The sequence below is a fragment of the Leguminivora glycinivorella genome, chromosome 23 (genome assembly GCF_023078275.1).
Source record: "Leguminivora glycinivorella isolate SPB_JAAS2020 chromosome 23, LegGlyc_1.1, whole genome shotgun sequence".
NCBI lineage: Eukaryota > Metazoa > Arthropoda > Insecta > Lepidoptera > Tortricidae > Leguminivora > Leguminivora glycinivorella.
In genome coordinates, this window is record NC_062993.1 from 13,064,162 (window position 1) to 13,085,801 (window position 21,640).

Sequence of the window (21,640 nt, forward strand, 5' to 3'; positions counted from 1 at the left end):
CAACGACAACTGTATGCTCAATGAGCTAACTGCGACACGTCGACCGGCGGCGCATCCACACTTTAGTGCTCTGAGCTCCCGACAATTTGGGGAAAACGAATAAAATGTCAGTAAAATTACAAATTTCACCTTACCAAGGACAAGATAACGTTGAAAATACAAGAGAACCATTATATTTTTAGTAGACCATTGTTTTTAAAGCACCCTTGAGTGTTTAATGGAAGATTTCAGGTTTGAAGTAGACATTTGTTGCAGGCAATATTACCTATTTAGGCTTAATATAGATAAGAGGAATGTAATGAAGAAATTTGTGAGTTTTTCGATAAGATGCTTAAGTATTTGAGTCAATATTCTATTTCAAATAATGGCAGGCATTAAAACATGAGTGTTGTGTTATGAAACGATCCAAAGGCGAATTTAGCAATAATGAGTGTTTTCATGCCTATTTATGTACAGTTGCATACATAAGTTTATCTACATCCATGTAATAATTTTTTGATAGATACTCGTATACGCTAAATTCGGGTAACAGGTATAATCATCTAGTGTTTGTTAGTCAGTTCATTTTTAAAACGTCCGATATTTGAAACAAACCAATTGATCGATGAACTCCAATCGCAAATAAGTATCATTATTTCTTCTGAACAGAACGTTCTCAATTTGAATGTCAATTAAATTATCGGTTGCCGATATTGTAAAGTAAAAATTACGGTGCACTAGCAGATACAGATCTCTTATTATAAGCCATTTAGCTTAAGCGTATTATAGAGAAATTATAAAAAGTATCATATAGCTGCCTGTGTGGTGACGGGTTAAGAATTCTCCACCCCCTTTCTTCCCGTGGGTGTCGTAGAAGGCGACTATGGGATATGGGTTAAATTGTGGCGTAGGCGAGAGGCTGGCAACCTGTCACTGCAATGCCACAGTGTCGTTTTATTTCAACCTCTTATTTGCCAAGACTGCTGGCACTGGAGCTTTATTAATTTCATGTGCTCTGCCTACCCCTTTATGGGATACAGGTGTATGTATTGTATTGTATGTATCATATAGCTTATACAGTCGCAAATCTATATATTATGTTCCATTTACAATCAGTTGTAGAACAACTCGCTCAGCTCTGGATTCAATTAACCGCCACCGTAAATAATCATTCCGCGTAAACTCAACAAGAACCGTTATCAGCGCCAAGAGCAGTGGCTATCAATGAAATCCCTCGGAAGAATATAATGATGCTGTGATCTCGGTTTGTGTTGGACAGATAATGACGTTTCCAGGGTATGGACCAAGTTACAAGCAACCTATTTGTTAAGGTCCTCTTTAACTACTAGTAAGGTATCAGATCCCAAATGATTTTTAGCCCCAGTAAAGGCTGCTTAAACTCCTTAAACAGTTGACAGTCACTTGGCTCATAAAACTGCACAGCAAAAATGACCAAGATCTTCTCAACACACTATTGAGAAGAGTTGTGTCAGTGCTGAGAGCAGTGACCAACAATGAAATCCCTCGGAAAAATATAATGACGCTGTGATCTCGGGTTGTGTTGGACAGATAATGACGTTCCCAGAGTATGGACCAAGTTACAGGCAAACTTCCTAAGGTATCAGATCCTCAAGGATTTATTTTAGTTTCAGCACACTCTGATCAAAGAGTCGCTCGAGAGACTAATATCTTCTTAACACACTACTGAGAAGAGTTGTGTCAAAAAATAAGAGTAGCTAGTAAAAATTATCTAATTCAGTTTAAACCGACAGTACTGTATATCTCAAAGATATTTTCAAGCATTTACTGCTCACCTTAATAAAACATTGGTCTTCAAAAGTAACATTTATCGCTCACTGCTGCAGCAGCTGCACAACAAAAGATACCAAGATCGTCTTATTAATTCTACCCATGAAAAGCTCAAGCAAGATCAACCCTGACTCAAATCTGACAATGACAGAACTATCATATGAATAATCAGCCAATTCTTGGCGTTTCTAATACCGTTTGAGTGGAAAAACTCTAAAAGATTCCTGACTCTGAATCGAAGTACCCAACTGGCAAGAAATGACGCACAATACAGCAAAGTGACATTATCTGAAAGTTGAATTTTCAGTTTTGTAAGAGATTTTCAAAATTTCGATCTTAATTTTGATTTTTAAAACCTGAAAATTTGCATAAAGGCTTCATAGACTAAGGGTCATTAATTGATAACTATTAGGTTTGCTAATTCCAGAAAAGTGTTTTTTCGATCCACCCTAGTATCTAATCCTTTTTACGAACAAGAACGCAGCCAAAAAATAATCCACTCACAATATTTGCCTGCCCGTTGGACCACTCAGCTCCCAGCCGCCCCATTTACTCGCAAACCGTGGATAATATAATTCGCTGATTATATCTTTTTCTTGTTTTGTCAACACTATACTGCGTCCACGGTTCAGTGAAATGGTGGTCTCAATTCAAGACCCTCATTTCGTGTAATCTGCTTTTGGGATTTCCACATTTTGTTTTATGGTATGGTCACCCCACTGGAAATGGTTTGGCTGATGATTCTGTGAAGCATGTAAGAATATAAGATTATCACAATATACTGTAGGTAGTAGGTACTTCTTTTTCATTTCAAATGTTGTGTTTATTAAATTTATGTCCTTTACTTTTTGTCAATTTGACAGAGTTACAATTAAAATGGTAAATTTTGATATTGGTATTTATTGGTTGCGTATGTAAAAAGTGTAATCAACTAATTAGTATACTTTTCCATTTTAAAATACTACTACTGTTAAAAATTACAGTAACCTTAAATCAAATATCATTCAGCTCTAAAAATCTTACAATCCCAGAAAAATATTTGACCCGTTAAATGTAGTTTTTGTATACTACGTCGGTGGCAAACAAGCATACGGTTCGCCTGATGGAAAGCGGTCACCGTAACCTATGGACGTCTGCAACTGAAAGAGTTGAGGGTCAAGAGAGTGAGAGTAGTTTTTCTTTTCAATGACCAATGCAACACCTTACATACCTAACATTGGATATACATACTCGTATATTGTGTTATCCGTTACTACCTTCATAAATCTGCAATAAATTCATTTCGTTAAAGTAGTACCGGAACGTAACTTGTTCGGTCCATGTTCCTCGGGCGTAATCCTAAATTTCCCGGCCGTCGTTTTTACGAGCCCTCCAGTAAGGATAGTTTACTTGGGCCGGTTGGTGTACAATGCAAGTATGTAATACTAAAATAATTATTCTTATCTTCTCCCCGAAGCACAGAATATATAATAGTACCTACAAGTACAGAAGGCTCACTCCTTTGATGTTCACAAAACGCCGCCATTCTAAATTCTTTCCTACATTAACAAACGGACCGCACGCGTGCAGACGACATTGAATTTTATTGCGCCGCGCGAAGGTCGTCGCCACTGAATGGGCCGCGAACTCGCGGCCGCCGGCATGTACTTGTAGCGCGGCGAAAGGATCGCGGAGTGAGCCGCCCTTGCCCGAAGCCCAAAAAAACTAACGACAAAAATTTAAGAAGGCCATGAAAAAGTACATCTCTGATCATTAATATCAATAAAAAAAGTAAAATAAAGCAAGTGTTTTTTGACTTCAATTTGGTTAATTGAAGTGTTTAGGAATAGATGAGACAAAAATCTGAGACAGGAAAACATATCAAAGGGATTAGTTCGCCTTTGTACTGTTCTTTACTGTAATTTAGGTACTGTGTTTTTAACCGACTTCAAAAAAGGAGGAGGTTCTCAATTCGACTGAATTTTTTTTTTTTGTTATTAATTGTACAATAAAGAGTTTACTACTACTATTACATAATTTGCTGAACTTCTTAACAGAATCGAAAATAAATTGGTTAGTTTCCTACTAGTCAAATCAGCTTCTTTTTATGAACTGTCAAAACGATATTCTAATATGGAATTACTATGAAATTCTGAGAAGTGACGTCACGGTCAATTCATTTACTTTATATTTCTCTTTGAATTATTAAATAGAAAATATGTTTAAATATAACTACTGTCCATAATTATTTTTCTTCTAGTTATCTGGTGCTTTATTTCGTGCATTGCATAAAATAGTTTATTTTAAGTACAAGAAACTAGCCTATTGTTGAAACAAAAGTACAAAGAAGTTTTATGTTACGAATAAGTTAATGCACCCATGTCAAAAGATCGCAAGAGGCCTCCTTCGGGGGTAATGATAATGAATGAATCGATGAACTTCTTTTGTGTAAGTGATTGTGTAATAGTACATTGTGCAACAAGGGGAGGAAGTTGAATACCACTAACGAGAGTAAGTTAAATCGCGACGGCTTACCGGAACGATTAAAGACTTGAGTTTGTAATATTCATACTCCCCGAGTTACATACAATGTTTTTCATCACACTCGCAATAGTGTAAAAGTTATGTAAATAGATGTAAAAAAGTTAAGTACGGTACAAGAAATTTCATTATTCCCTTGGGAGAACGATTTTTCTATAACTCACGCTCCGCCTGCGTGCAATAGCACATTTAAAGTGCGGGTGTGATGAAAAATAGCTTACCGAATATTTCACTGTTATATAATAGGCGTGAATTTATATGAATACATTTAGTATATAAAAAAAATATATTTATAGGAATAAAAAATGCTATGAAATTAATTAATCCAATACGCAGTGTACTTTCGTTTTAAGAAGCTACCTAAGGTCCGAATTTTATTGCCAGAGAAAAATAGTCTTTACGGCTACTCCTGCCTTTGAATTATTGACCTAATGGTCTGGCCTCTGTCGATGAAGAAGTACTTACTTCGATACTAATAGGTAAACACATACATAAACCTTTTACGGGGATTATATAAGGTGAATATTGAGTTTTGTCAAAGCGGACCCCAAGCTCCTATGAGCCGTGGCAAATATCGATATAACACAAGGAGGATGATTGAGTTTTTAATGAAAGAATCTTGAGTTTGGTTTTAAATTATTAGTTACCTACGTAAAGACTTGTATTGTTGATGAGAGAAGTGGGCCAATCTCTCGGTCGACTACAAACAAGAATCTTTGAATTGTAGTAGACCTATTCAAACACGAATCACGAAAAACACATTTCCTGGGTGCCATGGCAATAGTTAAGTTTTAATGCGCATAGTCCATGCCTACATCGAAATTTTTAAAGGCCATTTCTACTGTAAAAATTTTGCCTTACATGGGAAGAGGTAGTGTTATAACTTGTTTAGAATTTCCTCTCTTCCTCCCCTAAATCGTAATGTACAATAAAAACTCTAGTGCCAATATAATAAACTTGTCTAAATTTTCACATAAAAAGCAACCAACCGTCTGGATTAACATGTCAGTTCCCGGCTTGAGCAGGGACGGAGACTTACACAGGGATATGATCTGTCACTTTACATTTCACTGCTCCGAGCTTCTTAAACCGGAGTTGTTAAGGAATGGCATAGAAATAAATCATAATTTATGTTGGTGCTTGGCAAGGAAGCGTCGTCGCATTAGGCAAACATTTTTGTGACAGAAACACATATGCAAATTGCAGGGTAACCTACATCGAGCCCAGGATCTTGTAGAGACCCATAAAAATTTCTTAGAGATCGATCAATCGAGATCTTATAAAGAAAAGAAAAATGTCCACATTTGTCTTCTTCATCATGAGAATATGATGAAGAAGAAATTTCATTTGCAGTATTCTTTACTTAACCTGCGATTGCTTTAACTTGCGATATCAACATGGCTTTTGTGATAATCTTGCATTTCCTTATTTCTAGTGAGCAGTGGTTGTTCCGTGCTTTAAATTGTTGCTTTTGCTAGCAGTTTTCCAATTGATCCAAATATGCAAAATTTTGCTCCCAAATTTGGCCGTGTTAGTTGATAAAAGGTTTGTACCAATAGCACGCAAAGGTAACTTACTTGAAGCACAGTATAATATAGAGTACTATCGTACAGTATGACCACTCCCGCTCCCCGCTGAAAGTACCGCCCACCTTCTCAGTTACCACACAGTTACCGCCTGTCAAAAACGCGAACAGTCGACCTGTCATATTTTGCTCATACAAGTATAGTAAGCGTTCACCTATACCAGCTTAGACTGTGTGCTAGGAACGCACGATTTTCATATATTTGATCACCAGTGTCCGAAGTGTGGCCTAAAGAGGGCCGACAGAGTCGCGCTACGAAATCGACTCGTAAGTTACACGAAAATACGAGTACCAAATAAATGAAACGGTGAACGGGTAATCTATGAGGCCCTTAACAATTTGCTACATCCCTTCGTATAAAAATAACAAAGTAAAGCAAGACATCTCATGTGCGCCCGATAAGACGAAAAGCCAAGGATTATTGCAAAATCAATCCGGAAAGGTCCAAGGAATATATATCGTGTCATCCAAGAAGACGCGTGACTTGCGTTCTATTGTATTCACTAAAGGTTAGATTTGCCAAATCGGTAAGACTTCATGAATGAGACGGTGTATAACTAGTTGCCGTTCTGTTACATTTCCCCGGGGATTTGAATTCTCTGGGTCCCTTTTCGAGTTTGGATCGCTTAGTTTTTGCTGGGTTGAACTGGCTTTATACAAATCTGGGTAAGCAAGCAGTTGAAAGTTTCTAGATTGTTAAGTAGTTTTGTCAACAATTGTACCTTTGAATGTATCTTGAACCTTTGAATGTAATATCACCATCATCCTCCTTGCGTTATCCCAGCATTCGCTGCGGCTCATAGGAGCCTGGGGTCCGCTTTGACAACTAATCCCAAGATTTGGCATAGGCAAGCGTCGTTTTACGAAAGCGACTGTCATCTGACCTTCCAACCCGAAGGGTAACTAGACCTTATTGGAATAAGTCCGGTTTCCTCACGATGTTTTCCTCGGGCAAGCCTCGGATCTGGAGGCCGATTTTTGAGTCTCACGCGTTCAAATTCAGAAAATTGTCACTGAAAATAATAAGAAAGTCACCGTTTTCAACCGGTATTTTAGTGACAAAATCCCGTATGTGAGATTCAAAAATCGACCCCCTGATCCGTGATTTCGGCGACGGGCATCAGTTTGTGAGCGCAACTGAGGTGCGATCCGGCTGGCACATCAGATACTACACCCACACGCGCGGGCAACCGGCGGATGTGTGTGGCCCGTGCCTGATCCGTTGGTTTTGAGCACGAGCATTATATATTTCTCGACACACACGAACTGATGTGCCCGCCGGGCACATCTGCTGGGCAGATCCGACGTGTATGGCATGTTATAGAAGACCTTACACATGTAATTAAGGAGTTACGTGTGAGGAGACGCTTACGCGTCGGAAAGCTGGAAGGTTGCACGCAATTTAAGAATACGCATGTTCACACTAACGAGCGATTTCTGATCCAAAACCTGCGATTCAGTGCTGATAGATGTGTTTCCAGTCTTTAAGTAGTTAGATATCCTACTTGATACTACTTAAACCCTATTTGGAGATAGATCCTAATAGCGCACTTTATCTCCCTCTCCCAGCAATCTACCCAGAAAGCACAACTTATCCAAAATGCCGTCATATTCGTGCAATTTCCTGCACATCGCCTTTTCATTGGCCGGGAGCGAACAGCTGTTGAGTAAACTTCAAAGAAATGGCTTCTTAACTTCAACTTAAACCGAAAGGTCGTAATCGCATAAAGATATGACGACACTTAGGACTTTTTAGATTCATACTAAGTGGAATTTCAGAAGAAAAAGGACGTAACTGTGTTGAGTTTGTAAGGTTTTTAGGACTTTATTCAAATTGTGATGAAGTACGTTTATTACACAGTTTGACGTTGATTAAATTATAACAGTTCCAAAGTAATAGGGCACCTTATTAGTTTTTCTTGGGAACTATGGCACTTATTCTAAAGTGAAGGTAATTTATACGGATGGGGTCTTGTAATATTCTTATAAAATATAATGAGAAAAGTATAAAAGAATCTAGAATGAAAACAAATCATTATAATAGAATGCGGAAATGACAATTTTGACGTCGACCACGCTCTCTGTTGCAAAACTGGCGGATTAATTACGCGCCGTCACAACGAAATTAGAGACCTATTCTGTGAGCTTTGCCAGCACGCCTGGGGAAACGTAGTAAAGGAGCCCGTCATCACGGAAGGCGACTGCGGACTTCGAGGAGACCTTTGCTGCCGCGGCGTTTGGGATGCACAGAGGGAGGCGTTATTTGATATCCGTGTCGTAGACACTGACGCTCCCTCTTACATCTCACGTCCGGTAGCAACAATACTTCAATCCGCCGAAGAAGAAAAAAAACGAAAATATCTGCTCCCATGCGAAAAACGACATGCAACATTTACCCCCCTCGTAACATCCGTTGATGGTATCTTCGCCCCTCAAATGTCTGCCTTTGTGAAACATCTGGGTGAAGCAATCGCCGAACGATGGGACAGATCAGCGTGGTCATGGGTTGGCTAAGATCAAAAATTACAATTTCAATAATCCGTGCTACAAGCATGTGTATCCGGGGTACACGATACAAATTTAATACGTTCAAAAACTTCTTTGGCTTAAATGATGGCGCAGCCCTACCCAATCCTTCCTCCACTTCATAAATTTCCCTGTTTTGTTGATGCTTTGATACGTATTTGTAATATTTGTAACTATCTTTTTGTAAATAAATATTATCTACTTTATAATAGAATAGGATACACTAGGAGAAATAGATTCATTTATGAAAGCTAGGGTAGATTAACATAAATGATTTTGAGAGTAATAGTGTGCTACATAATATACGTTCTACTTATTTGAGTACTTATAAAAAGAAGCTACTTTTGGACATCAATATTATATTCCCGTTTAATTAAACTTTATTATATTCCTAAAGTACTTTTATTACCTGTCGTAATCGAACACCGCTTTTGAGATGTGACGTGGACGCCACTGCGATTATGATACCGATCCTGGCTAACCGACACTTCTCAAAATTGGCAACTGACTAGTCATATATCGCAATAGAAAAGTGGCACATGGCACCTGATGTGACTTCTACAATCTGAATACCCACTCATATGAATCTAGATCTAATATTTTTGGACATTTAAAGTTTGACTCGGGTCCTATATAGTATAGTCCCCTTACGCAGCAATAAACACGCAGAAAGATTAATAGCAGAGCGCCACAAATTGGCGAAGTCGGCGAAATCGGTCTATTGTCTCGGTCCGTCAGTATTCAACCGCCTACCAGAATGTATCAGGAATGCAACTTCCGGTTTTAAGACTAAATTAAACATGTGGGGCTCAGTCAATCTGTGTAAGAAAGAATGTCCTATAATATTTATTTATTTTATGTGGCTGCTCAATAATACGTTCAATGATTATAATGATTTCTTCGACATGCCACTCACCTTGTAATGTTTATTTATACTACTGGATCCACTGGATATCGATTGTTTATTTAAATGCAATATTATGTAAAAGTTTAGTTCGACTAAACTGATTAAAATTAAATAAGACATGTAACTAGTGTTCTTTACATATCCCGCACCTTTTTTTGGTCTTCTCTGTTTGGCTTAAAGGTTGACTGGTAGAGAATGCCATGTAGCATTAAGTTCGCCTTTTGTAACTGTATATTTTTACTGTGCAATAAAGTTTAAATAAATAAATAAATAACTATTGTTATCAATAAATTTTTCATTTTCATTTTCATAGTAAAGCCTGACCAGAAATATATGACTTCGCGCCATCTTGCGGAATTTCATCAGAACTATTTTCTTCATACAATACTGAACTACATACATGAGAATAACAGCGCCCTCTTGACAACAGTCACATATTTCTAGCCAGGCTTTAAAAATAGCTGACAATGCCAGCCGTATTGGATAAATAAATAAATAAATAAAAATAAATAAATATTATAGGACATTCTTACACAGATTGACTGAGGCCCACGGTAAGCTCAAGAAGGCTTGTATTGTGGGTACTTAGACAACGATATAATATATAAATACTTATATACATAGAAAACATCACAAACAAACTCAGACTCAGGAACAAATATCTGTGCTCATCACACAAATAAATGCCCTTACCGGGATTCGAACCCGGGACCGCGGCGCAGCAGGCAGGGTCATTACCGACTGCGCCAGACCGGTCGTCAATAACAATATCCCCAATGAACAATTCCCGATAAGTTTGTACATTTGGATCACGTCTCCGATTTTGATAAAAATTGGTAGGCTCATGATGGATTAGGAGTTCATGATGCTGAGAAAGATCCACTAGGTTTCCCAAAATGTCTTAGGTTATTTGTATGAAACCTTCCTATTTTGTTACCAGATTTCTATACATTTTCTATAACAAAAAAGGAAACTTCATAAAAAAAAACCTAGGAAATTTTGGGAAACCTAGTGGATATTTCTCAGCATCATGGACTCTATCGACCTACCAATTTTTATGAAATCGAAGACGTGATTCAAATGTACAAACTTTTTAGGAGTTGCTTCGACAATTTTGTCCAGCAGAGGTCAAACAAAGATGTCACGTCGAATCTTGTTCCAAAGTGATGCTTTATAAGCCAGGAGCTAACATTGTGTCGTGCTGTTTTAGGCAGTGACAGATTAACTTTTGGTTTGATCCGACGGTTTGATGACTGGGACCAAAATAATCGGAATGGATTTCTGAGCAAACGATCATTTTTGCAAAAGTGAAATCCGCAATGATTTTTAGTTACATTATGGGTAACTAGTTTGTAAGTGTTTCTGTATTTTATTGTTGTACCTATTTGTGAAAGACCTTTTTTTTTGTTTACCCAGGGGAATCCATTATTGATCCCACTGGCCCGGGAGAGCCAAGTGGATATGTCCGACTCCCACGGACTAAACCCCCTGGGGTGTTCCGACGCTCGCCTTGGGCGGGGTTTCCACGGTTGTAGACCACCGTTGCCCCGCCAGCGTTTCCCTTGCGGGCCCGGCTCTTGTGGCTGGTCATGCAGCCTACTCCGCTGAAGGCACCCTTGGAACATTTGAGCGCCTTCCAGCACAGAAATTCTTCAGGCGGGTGATATAGCTCCTGGTCCATGTTTGCCCTTGCAGCTGAGAATATAATCTTTGACGCTCTATGGTGAACGATGCGCTACTGTCTCTATCAGACTATAGATAGAGACAGAGAACTTCTACGATAAGCAAATGAGCGTCAACAATTATTGTACTCTTGTATACGGTTGTTGACGCTAGATGCTGATAGAAACGCAGTCTGGCTCTGTCGCGTCAATACGTAAGTGCGATAGAGATAGTCAGCTATGATAACGATTATCGTAAGCGTTTGTGGATTTGGCTACGTACCCAGGTGCCGTAGCCGAATGGCCTTTCTACGACGGAAAATGAAAACGAAACGCCGCGAAAGATAGTCTGGCTCTGTCGCGCCAATACGTAAGAGCGATGGAGATAGTTAGCTACGATAAAGATTATCGTAAGCGTTTGTGAATTTGGTTACGCACCCAGAACAGAATGATAAATAAGTTTTTTATATATCGTTGTCTAGATACTTTCTTACTAACAAGATCAACACAGTCAAGCTTTCTTGAAATTATTTTGGCATTAAGTATAATTATGATTCTGTGTAACAATATTCATATAATATTAGGGAATGTAATATCTGTGTAGGTGCTTTATCAGCTTTATCACTGAATTTTCTTTATCATTTTATTTTACTCATCCAACAAAATAGTTTCAAGAAGGATTACTGCGACTTCTTTTGATTAAAAGTACGGACTTAGTACGGATCGCATCAACATTTTTAAACTCTGCTTTGCTGAGACCAGAGACATGTAAATAAAATTGTTATAGATCGTCAAACGGTTATTAGTTTTTAGTTTTATAAAGTGTAGTCTTATAATATAAGTTAATATTCCAGTGTGTCCCAGTTCGGTTGTCAAATCACACGTAAATATATAAAGAGTAAAATCAAGTAACTTAATTAACGTGACTACCGGTCTGGCTCAGTCGGTAGTGACCCTGCCTGCTAAGCCGCGGTCCTGGGTTCGAATCCCGGTAAGGCCAGATATTTGTTCCTGAGTCGTGGATGTTTTCTATGTATATAACATACATACATACATACATACATACAATCACGCCTGTATCCCATGAAGGGGTAGGTAGAGCACATGAAACTACTCAAGTTTCAGTGCCACTCTTGGCAAATAAGGGGTTGAAAGAAAACGAAACTGTGACATTGCAGTGATAGGTTGCCAGCCTCTCGCCTACGCCACAATTTAACCCATATCCCACAGTCGACTTCTACGACACCCACGGGAAGAAAGGGGGTGGTGAAATTCTTAACCCGTCACCACACGGGCAAACGGGTCCACACGGGTCTATGTATATAAGTATGTATTTATCTATTTTAGTAATTATATCGTCGCTTAGCACCCATAGTACAAGCTTTGCTCAGTTTGGGGCTAGGTTGATCTGTGTAAGGTGTCCCCAATATTTATTATTTATTTATTTATTTATTATTTAATATTGTCTTCGGTTACCGCGATAGTTACTCATGAAATAAAACTATGGAAACGGATTAAATCGCGTATAATTAATTTAAAATACATCCCGACTTCATATTTATTATTTATTTATAATAATCTGTGGTAAAGTAAAAAAAAAACAGTTGACTTCCTTTTAGGCTTAAAATAGATGGCGCTGTTTCGCAGCCTGGAAGTGGCCAAAATCATTTTTGCGTGTTTTAATTTTTTATAAGAACAAATAACATATTTCTTTATTTTAATATTATGTCTACACATTTTAAAGTACAGTATAGAATAGAATAGAATAGAAGAAACTTTATTCAGAAACGCTTAATTTAAACTTAACTAATAACACTAACATAATAAATATTATTGTATTAAAGCGTAACTGAAAAGGTCTCCACTCAGCTTCATGCCAAGGGACCCTAGAGGACCCTGACGCTGGTCTTCCGTGGAGACCCTTCCGAGAGAGTGCAGCTACAAACTATACAAAACAAATCATTGTATAGTTTTTGTATCTATATTTATATAAATTTTAATATAATTATAATTTTAATAATATTTTAATGCTATGGACTATTCACCTGTAATAGTCATACTCAATTTTTACAAAATAATTGTACACAGTAATAGATATAAGAAAATCACATAAATATCTAAGTGAGGTAACAAATTGAACAGTCTTTATCGTTACATTGTCTCTGCCTTTACCAATTTCCAGTTTAACCTTTTAACTAGAAAAGGAAAACTAAATAAAATTGAGATATATTCCAAGTCCTGCTATTTTTTAACTCCCGACGCAAAAACGACGGGGTGTTATAAGTTTGACATGTCTGTGTGTGTGTGTCTGTCTTTTTGTCTGTCTGTCTGTGGCATCGAAGCTCTCGAACGGATGAACCAATTTAGATTTAATTTTTTTTTGTCTGAAAGCTGAGTTAATCGGGAGTGTTCTTAGCTATGTTTCATGAAAATCGGTCCACTATGTCGCGGTCGGGGGTTTTTTCAAAATTTTAATTTTGTGGTTATTTAGATTATACACACACGTACATTCGTACAATGGGAATTGTAATAAATGTGGGTTTTTGTGGCCCGTGTGGTGACGGGTTAAGAAGAATTTCACCACCCCCTTTCTTCCCGTGGGTGTCGTAGAAGGCGACTATGGGATATGGGTTAAATTGTGGCGTAGGCGAGAGGCTGGCAACCTGTCACTGCAATGTCACAGTTTCGTTTTCTTTCAATCCCTTATTTGCCAAGAGTGGCACTGAAACTTGAGTAGTTTCATGTGCTCTGCCTACCCCTTCATGGGATACAGGCGTGATTGTATGTATGTATGTATGTATTTGTGGTATTATTGGAAAATGCATGGTTTCGTATAAGGAAGTCATTGAAGGAATGCAATGGTCCTCTTTTGTTGCCTTTGTTCGCAATAGAAAATCTTTTGAAGAATAGATGCAATGTAGTACAAAATGTAGGATTCGCAGCAATTGAAATGTAGTAAAAGTAGGAATCTATGAAATCTAGTTGTTAAGGTATATTTCTACAAATATATTTGTAGAAGTGCAAAGTACCACAATATCCATAAATTCCATAAAAGTGTTACTCGTATAAGTGCATATTCACATTATCGGATCCGATATCGAATGTAGGACCGATATTCCATACATTACAGGTGCCATCTTGGATTTCTTCTATTAAAATCCTTCCGTCATCCGATATCGGATCGGATAATGTATTAACCTAACCACAAAATTAAAATTTTGAAAACCCCCGACCGCGACCTAGTGGACCGATTTTCATGAAACATGGCTAAAAACACTCCCGACTAACACAGCTTTCAAATAAAAAAAACTAAATCGCAATCGGTTCATCCGTTCGGGAGCTACGATGCCACAGACAGACACACACACAGACAGACAGACACGTCAAACTTATGACACCCCGTCGTTTTTGCGTCGGGGGTTAAAAACGGACTAATTGTTAGTGTAATGCCTGAGTGCACGCTTACATTGGGCGTGCAGCGTATATGTCAAACAATTGAAGCTCACACAAGTGTCCTGAGTCGACGCTGCATAGGGCCTGGCCACATGGGCGCGTTGCGGCGACGCACCGCAAAAATTCTGCGTTGCGTTGCCGCGCCGCCAGTTTTTGCGGCAGGAAATCTGCGGCGCGGCACCGCGACGCAAGAACTTGCGGTGCGTCGACGCACCGCAAAAACTCGCGGCGCGGCACCGCAACGCAGAATTTTTGCGGCGCGTCGCCGCGCCGCCAAAACTGGCGGTGCGTCGCCGCGCCTCGATAACTATACACAGTGCAGAACCCAACTAGCAAAAGTCGCGCTTACAACGATCTCAAGACTACATTTTTTTGGTTTTATATTGATTCTATATCATCGTATAATCCTGGATTTGGGCACAATTATAAGCGTATTTATTTTAATATCGTTCTAATATCACTTTTATTGCATACTGTTTGCTTTTACAGTAATCATGCCAAAACTAATTTAAGCCTCCTTAGGCTAATATCGCTTTCAGGTAAGTATTTTATAAGCCTACATAGGCTTATTTTGGTCCAACGTTAGACTCTTATGAGCCTAAACAAGCTTATTTTGATTTTTGTACGACAACACGGTACGCTTGGTCTGTAGCGTGATAATATAAAAAAAATGTTGTGACAAAATAAACACTGAAGGTACGAATTACCATTTAGTAATACTTATAAACTTATAATTGCGTGTTTATTATCCTTGGTGCTTCTTCATATTGCGTAGTAAGTATTTGGAAAATATTATTTACTGTAAAATGGACCCTTATTTACACTTCAAATTTCATGCGCCCACTCAAATAATAGTATTTTGTATCCTCGTTAATTATTTTATTTCTATATTTGCAGTAAAAAGACGCCATTGTTATAGTTGCATTTTCTCAGTGCGCTATTAGACTATTATAAGATCATTTACTTAATATTAGCATTCTTGAATACCAATGATACGGCCATGTTTAATTAATTTAGGGTTCCTTGCTTTACCTATATAAAACCTCATTTTCTTTATCTTGACCTGATTTTATATCACTTGACCCTATAAAAACAAATGTACTTATTGTTTTTACTTTTTATTCAAATGGCAATGTTGGTGATGTGAAATGGTTGTATACTTACAATTGTGTTCCCAAAATCGATTTAAGGTCTAATCACTTTATATTGATCTCATCTATTGTTTATTTAAGTATGTTTATTCTATATCACGCTAATATCGAACTAAATTACTGCTTTTGATCTCATAATAGCTTTAAATAAGGTCACAAAAAGATGCACTATTGTATTTTTATGTTATGCTGATATTAGTCTGAAGTTCTTACAAAAGCATTTATTAAGGCTATTATAACATCAAATGATCCTATATCGCTCTAATATCTTACTAAACTACTGCTATTGATCTTATAATAGTTTTGAATAAGATGAAAAAGGCATGTACTTATAGTGTTTTTATGTTATGCAGATATTAGCCTGACATTCTTACAAGAGCATTTATTAGGACCATTATAAAATCAAATAAACTTAGAGAAGTGGACTATAAGAACATTTACTCTCAAGAACAATGAATCTACGTAAATGTTATTATAGGAGTAAGAGGCTTATAATAGTATTATAAAATGCGCTTATATACATATGAGACTAAGTAATGAGACAGAGAGTTCTAGAGTGCGTACTAACTTGTCTAAGGCTAATTTAAGAGCATAACATTTTCTAAAACAAATATTAGAGTGCTATAAGCCCACTACTCTTATAAAGTGCGCAATCCAAGACTATTTTGCTAGTTGGGAACTTCACGATCAGTCTTTATCCAGACATGGATCCCATTACGCGCATTCTGCTCTTGCTCGTATTACGGAGGCGCTTAAAAAAAAGGAGACGAAAAGAAGATGCTGGGTCAACCCATATATATATATAAAATTAATAATGACGGAACTCATTTTGAAAGGAAATATGCGGCATTAAAGACAAGTGAAGTGAAGTTCAAAGAATATTTCAGAATGACAATAGCAATTAGCAAGTTTCGAAGAACTGGTCTTTAAAATCTCACCTCGAATAAAAAAAAACAATATATATTTAGAAAACCTGTCGGACCTCTGGAGATGCTAGGATTAACTAAATATGCCGAATACCGAATATTTACCGAATACTCGGCCCATCTCTAATGTGGACGAAGGACGAAAGGACAGCCTTATAGACAGCAGGCAGGCAATTATGGTCGCGCGATAAATGATAAAAATATCAGGCCGTCCCTATCGCACTATTTGTAAGTGCGATAGGGACGGCCCGATGTTTTATCATTTATCACGCGACCATGATTGCCCTGCAGCTTCTTATTGCTATCGGTGTCGAGTACTTATCTAAGTTAGGTGTCTATTTTAAATATGACGGTGTAATTGTGTGCAGTACAGTACCTACAAAAAAAATGGTACAGAAATTAAAAATAATTACAGTACGCTGAACCAAAATAATATATTACTTACAATACTATATATCGTATCATTTCCCTCAGAGCATTTTTCCTGTCTTTGTGTATACTACCTACGGTTGGCAACCCTACACCGCTCAATGTGGCATTTGCACGATACGGCAACGTGCCGCGGCGGCCGGCCGTGTCGCAGTTGTTAGCTAAGCTACCCTTGTGTGCGTGCGTGATGACACGATGCGCTGGTTGTTCTTTTAGGTATTTAAGTACTTTTAGGTGTTTAAGTACTTTTAGGTATTTAAGACGCTACAGGAGCGAAAATGGAAAGGAAAGGGAGCCCTTTCAATTTGGGAATTTTAGTTAAATATACTAGTGTTATTAACTAGATTTATCGAAAAAAATTGTCCATTCAGAACAACTCAGTTAAAAGATATTGCGAAAAAAATCTTTAAAATCGAGGTTCCGCTCTCGACTGTTTCCTCCTTCAAAACTTAATGAATCGTAAGTGCGTTTTCACATTATCCGATCCGATATCGGATGTAGGACCGATATCCTATACATTACAGGCGCCATCTTGTATTTTTTCCATTGAAATCCTTACGACATCCGATATCGGATCGGATAATGTGAAAACGGCCTAACGGAATTTAATTACTAACAAAAATAATTGATTAGTCTATAATTTAGATGTTTTGATTATTGCAAATACATGATTATTTAATTTGATTATTTAATGGGTCGGCAACGCGCACGTGACACCCCTTGAGTTGCGGGCGTCCATAGGTTACGGTGACCGCTTTCCATCAGGCGGGCCGTATACCTGTTTGCCACCGACGTGGTATAAAAAAAAAAAAAAAAACATTAACACGCTACGGGACCGAAAATGCTAAAATGGAAAGGAGTCCCCCTTTCAATTTGGGAATTTAGTTAAATATACTAGTTTTATTAACTAGATTTATCGAAAAAAAATTTCCATTAAGAACAACTCAAACTAAAAGATATTGCGAAAAAATCTTTGAAATCGAGGTTCCGCTCTCTTTTCCTCCTTCAAAACTTATTTAACCCTTAATTTGGCAAAGTCCGGTGGGACGGACAGGTGATAAAAAAAAATATTTCGCTTTTTAGGTAGAATTTTATTTAATTTAACATATGGAAAGAGACTCTTTTATGATACATGCTTTGTATAAAAATACAATTTGACCACTGTCAATACTCGTTTGACAGTTACTCGTCAAGATGGCACCGCATCAGAAGTCAACTGTTTTTAGCAAAATATTTATGCGTTTTTCTTTTGGTTTTTGTAAGAACAGGGTATTTCTGTTGTATAAATAATAAAATATATTACATAATAGTTGCAAGTGGTTATGTTTTCAATTTATTTCTCAATTTCTAATACTCATAATCATCATCTAAACAAGTTGTCCGCCGCACCGGACAGTGCCAAATATATACTAAATACGATTTGTCCGCCGTGGCGGACTATGCCAATGTTGCGGTGACACGTGTTGTAACAAATTATTATATTGTTTTGTTTATTATTTTGATTTTCTTGTTTTGGTGGCCTGCTTTTATGCTTAGATTTTTTATTTAATCCAACAGCGTGTGGTGCTGGACCAAGCAGTTAAAATTTTGGCACTTTTAGGTATACGTAGTGCGCGGATATTGTGAATGTTACATGTCGCGCGAGGGGCAATAAACATTAAAGAAAACCGGGTAGATCAAAATTTATAATTTCTTTTGTCTGCCCCGAACATTGATATAATTAATTTCGGGTAGTTTTGTGTTGTTTACATCTTCGACGACATTTTGCTGGGACATCACTGTCACATCAGTCTGTCGTGATCACGGCCTGTGCAACCTGGCCAAAAAGTCGGAAAAAAGTTAAAATAATGATATTTGACTATAAATATGTGTCAGTTTGATTTTCATACAAAATTATTATATTTGTTAATTTTTAAAATAAATATATGTTAAGAAATACTTGTTTATTTTAAATGACCGTATGTTTGGCAGTGTCCGCCTCAGCGGACATATTAATTTATCCCAATATTTGGCAGAGTCCGCTGTGGCGGACATATTTTTTTTCCAAAACTAATAAATCTAGATTTTTTTAAATATTTTTCGGACGCTTTAAAAACACCTGTTATTCAATATATTAAGTAAAATCGGAAAATTTATGTCACCAGAGTCTCTGCCAAATTAAGGGTTAAACGGAACGAAATTTGAGAATCTGAATAAAAATGAAATAATCTGTGTCGGACCGTTTAGATTTTTTGGACAATTGTTACCGATCTTGAGTATCCCTTTTTCGAGCCATATTGAAAAATGCCGTTTTTAGAAATTTTTCATTGGATCTAGCATCTTTTAAAATAAGAATAGCAAAAAATATCAAAACAGTCCGACTCAGATAAAAATAATAATAATCTGTGTCGAAAAAATCATTGCTCTATCTTCAAAAACCAAGGAGGAAATAGTCGAGAGCGTGTGTATGGAGAACTGACCTGTATCGTATCGTCTTAAGAAATCTGATTTCAAAGGTTTAGGTAGGAAATCTAATCATCAATATTATTGCAATGTAAAATTATTTTTTTCTTTTTTCTCCGTGTTTTCTAACGCGCTTATTTTTAGGAGGCGGTTTTTTTTTTCATGGTTTGTTTAAGGTACGCACCAACATGTTGTAAACATTTTTTAGTTTTTCGTAAGTTAGTCGTTAAAGGTGGTCTACAGCTAAAATTGATCTACGACAGAAATGACATATTAAAGTAAGTAGGGAAGAAAACCGCCATGCTGAAGTGTATTTGTGCATGCCACGTCTGGTCTATCGCATGCATGGTGAGACGACTTGGACGCCTTTATGAGTGACTGCATGGCCGGAAAAATAACACCAGAGGGAGTTAAGGAAATCAAGGGGAAAGGCCTTTGCCCAGCAGTAGGGCACTATAACGGGATAATTAAAAAAATCTGTACCAGTTTAATTTTAATCTATTTTTAAGAAATTTTCCTACTAAAATATAGATTCTAGCGAAAAAACGTACCTAGGTTTTTCCAGTTGAACATTATTTTTAGCTGCAAGCCACTATTTACGATTTAATCGATTTAAATAAAACTTGCCTACTAAATTATTCATTTGCATATTGATCGTAGCGAAAACACGTACGAAAACGACGTACGTTTTTCTGTTTTACTTTTTTAAAGGCACAGGCCACACGTTTTTCATCAAATCTATGTCGTACCGTTTAGGTTTTTTGGCTAATTGTTACCAATCTTGAGTATCACTTTTTTTGCGCCATAATGAAAAAGGCCGTTTTTGGAAATTTTTGATTGACTCGAGCGTCTTTAAAAATAAAAATATCGAAACGTTCCAACACAGATAAGATTAATAATTAATAACAACCTGACTGGGAACAAATCAAATTATTTTATTGAATATTTTTTTGATTTGTTATTTAATAACCTAACAAAATTAAAATTTTGAAAAAACTCCCGACCGCGACATAGTGGACCGATTTTCATGAAACATGGCTAAGAACACTCCCGACTAACTCAGCTTTCAGACAAAAAAACTAAATTTAAATCGGTTCATCCATTCAGGCACTACGATGCCACAGACACACACACACAGACAGACAAACAGACAAATAGACAGACAGACACGTCAAACTTATAACACCCCTTCGTTTTTGCGTCGGGGGTTAAAAATAGTCTTTCGCTATATCGTAATGCTGCAAAGAAGATAGGAGGTGCAAGCACTAATTGTTGCCTTGGGCCTTGTCGTTTTTTATTTTGTATATGATGTCTATTTCAATTTATAGAATAATCTGTGTTGAAAAAATCAGTCTACCTTCAAAAACCAGGGAGGAAATAGTCGAGAGCGTTGGTATGGAAATTGAACCGTCCTGTATCGTCTTAAAAATATAATCGATTGTCGATTTAGCCCCGCTCCCCAGCTGCCAGCTTGCAGACCTGAGGTTGACTATGATAAGAGAAGCATCTTAGCAGGTTGCCTCAAGGGCCTACTCCAAAATCCTGCCAGATTTCCGTCCATAGTCCATAATAATGCGTAATTTTATTTTCACGAATTTATCGGATTCGGATCGGACGTAGTTCGAAAGCGCTCTATTTTTAACGTAGGTACCTATCGTCATATTCAGATAGAACGAATATTTTCTTTACCTATGTATTTACAAATTGTCAAATCTTTTGGGAATTACATAAAAGTCATAAAATTATTTATTTAATTAAATTTTGAAAAAAACCCCCGACCCCGACATAGTGGACCATTTTCATGAAACATGGCTAAGAACACTCCCGACTAACTCAGCTTTCAGACAAAAAAAATCAATCTAAATCGGTTCATCCGTTTGGGAGCTACGATGCCACAGACAGACACACACACAGACAGACAGACAGACAAACAGACAAACAGACAGACAAAAAAAAATCAAAAATCAAAAATCAAAATAATTTATTCAGCAAATAGGCCACAGGGGCACTTTTACACGTCACATGTACATAGGTATTTAAAAAAATATTTAAAATTGAGTTGAAATTACAATTGATACTATTATATACTAATTCTAAGTTCTAACTAAAGTTAACTCTATACAATTAATTAGAGATGTAGAAGGTCTCTAAATGTCGAATTACAACCAAGAACTACACTAAATTTTAATATAAAAAGTACAAATACAAAAAAAAGTCTAAAATTACTTTAGAGGTGCAAATGACTCTAAATG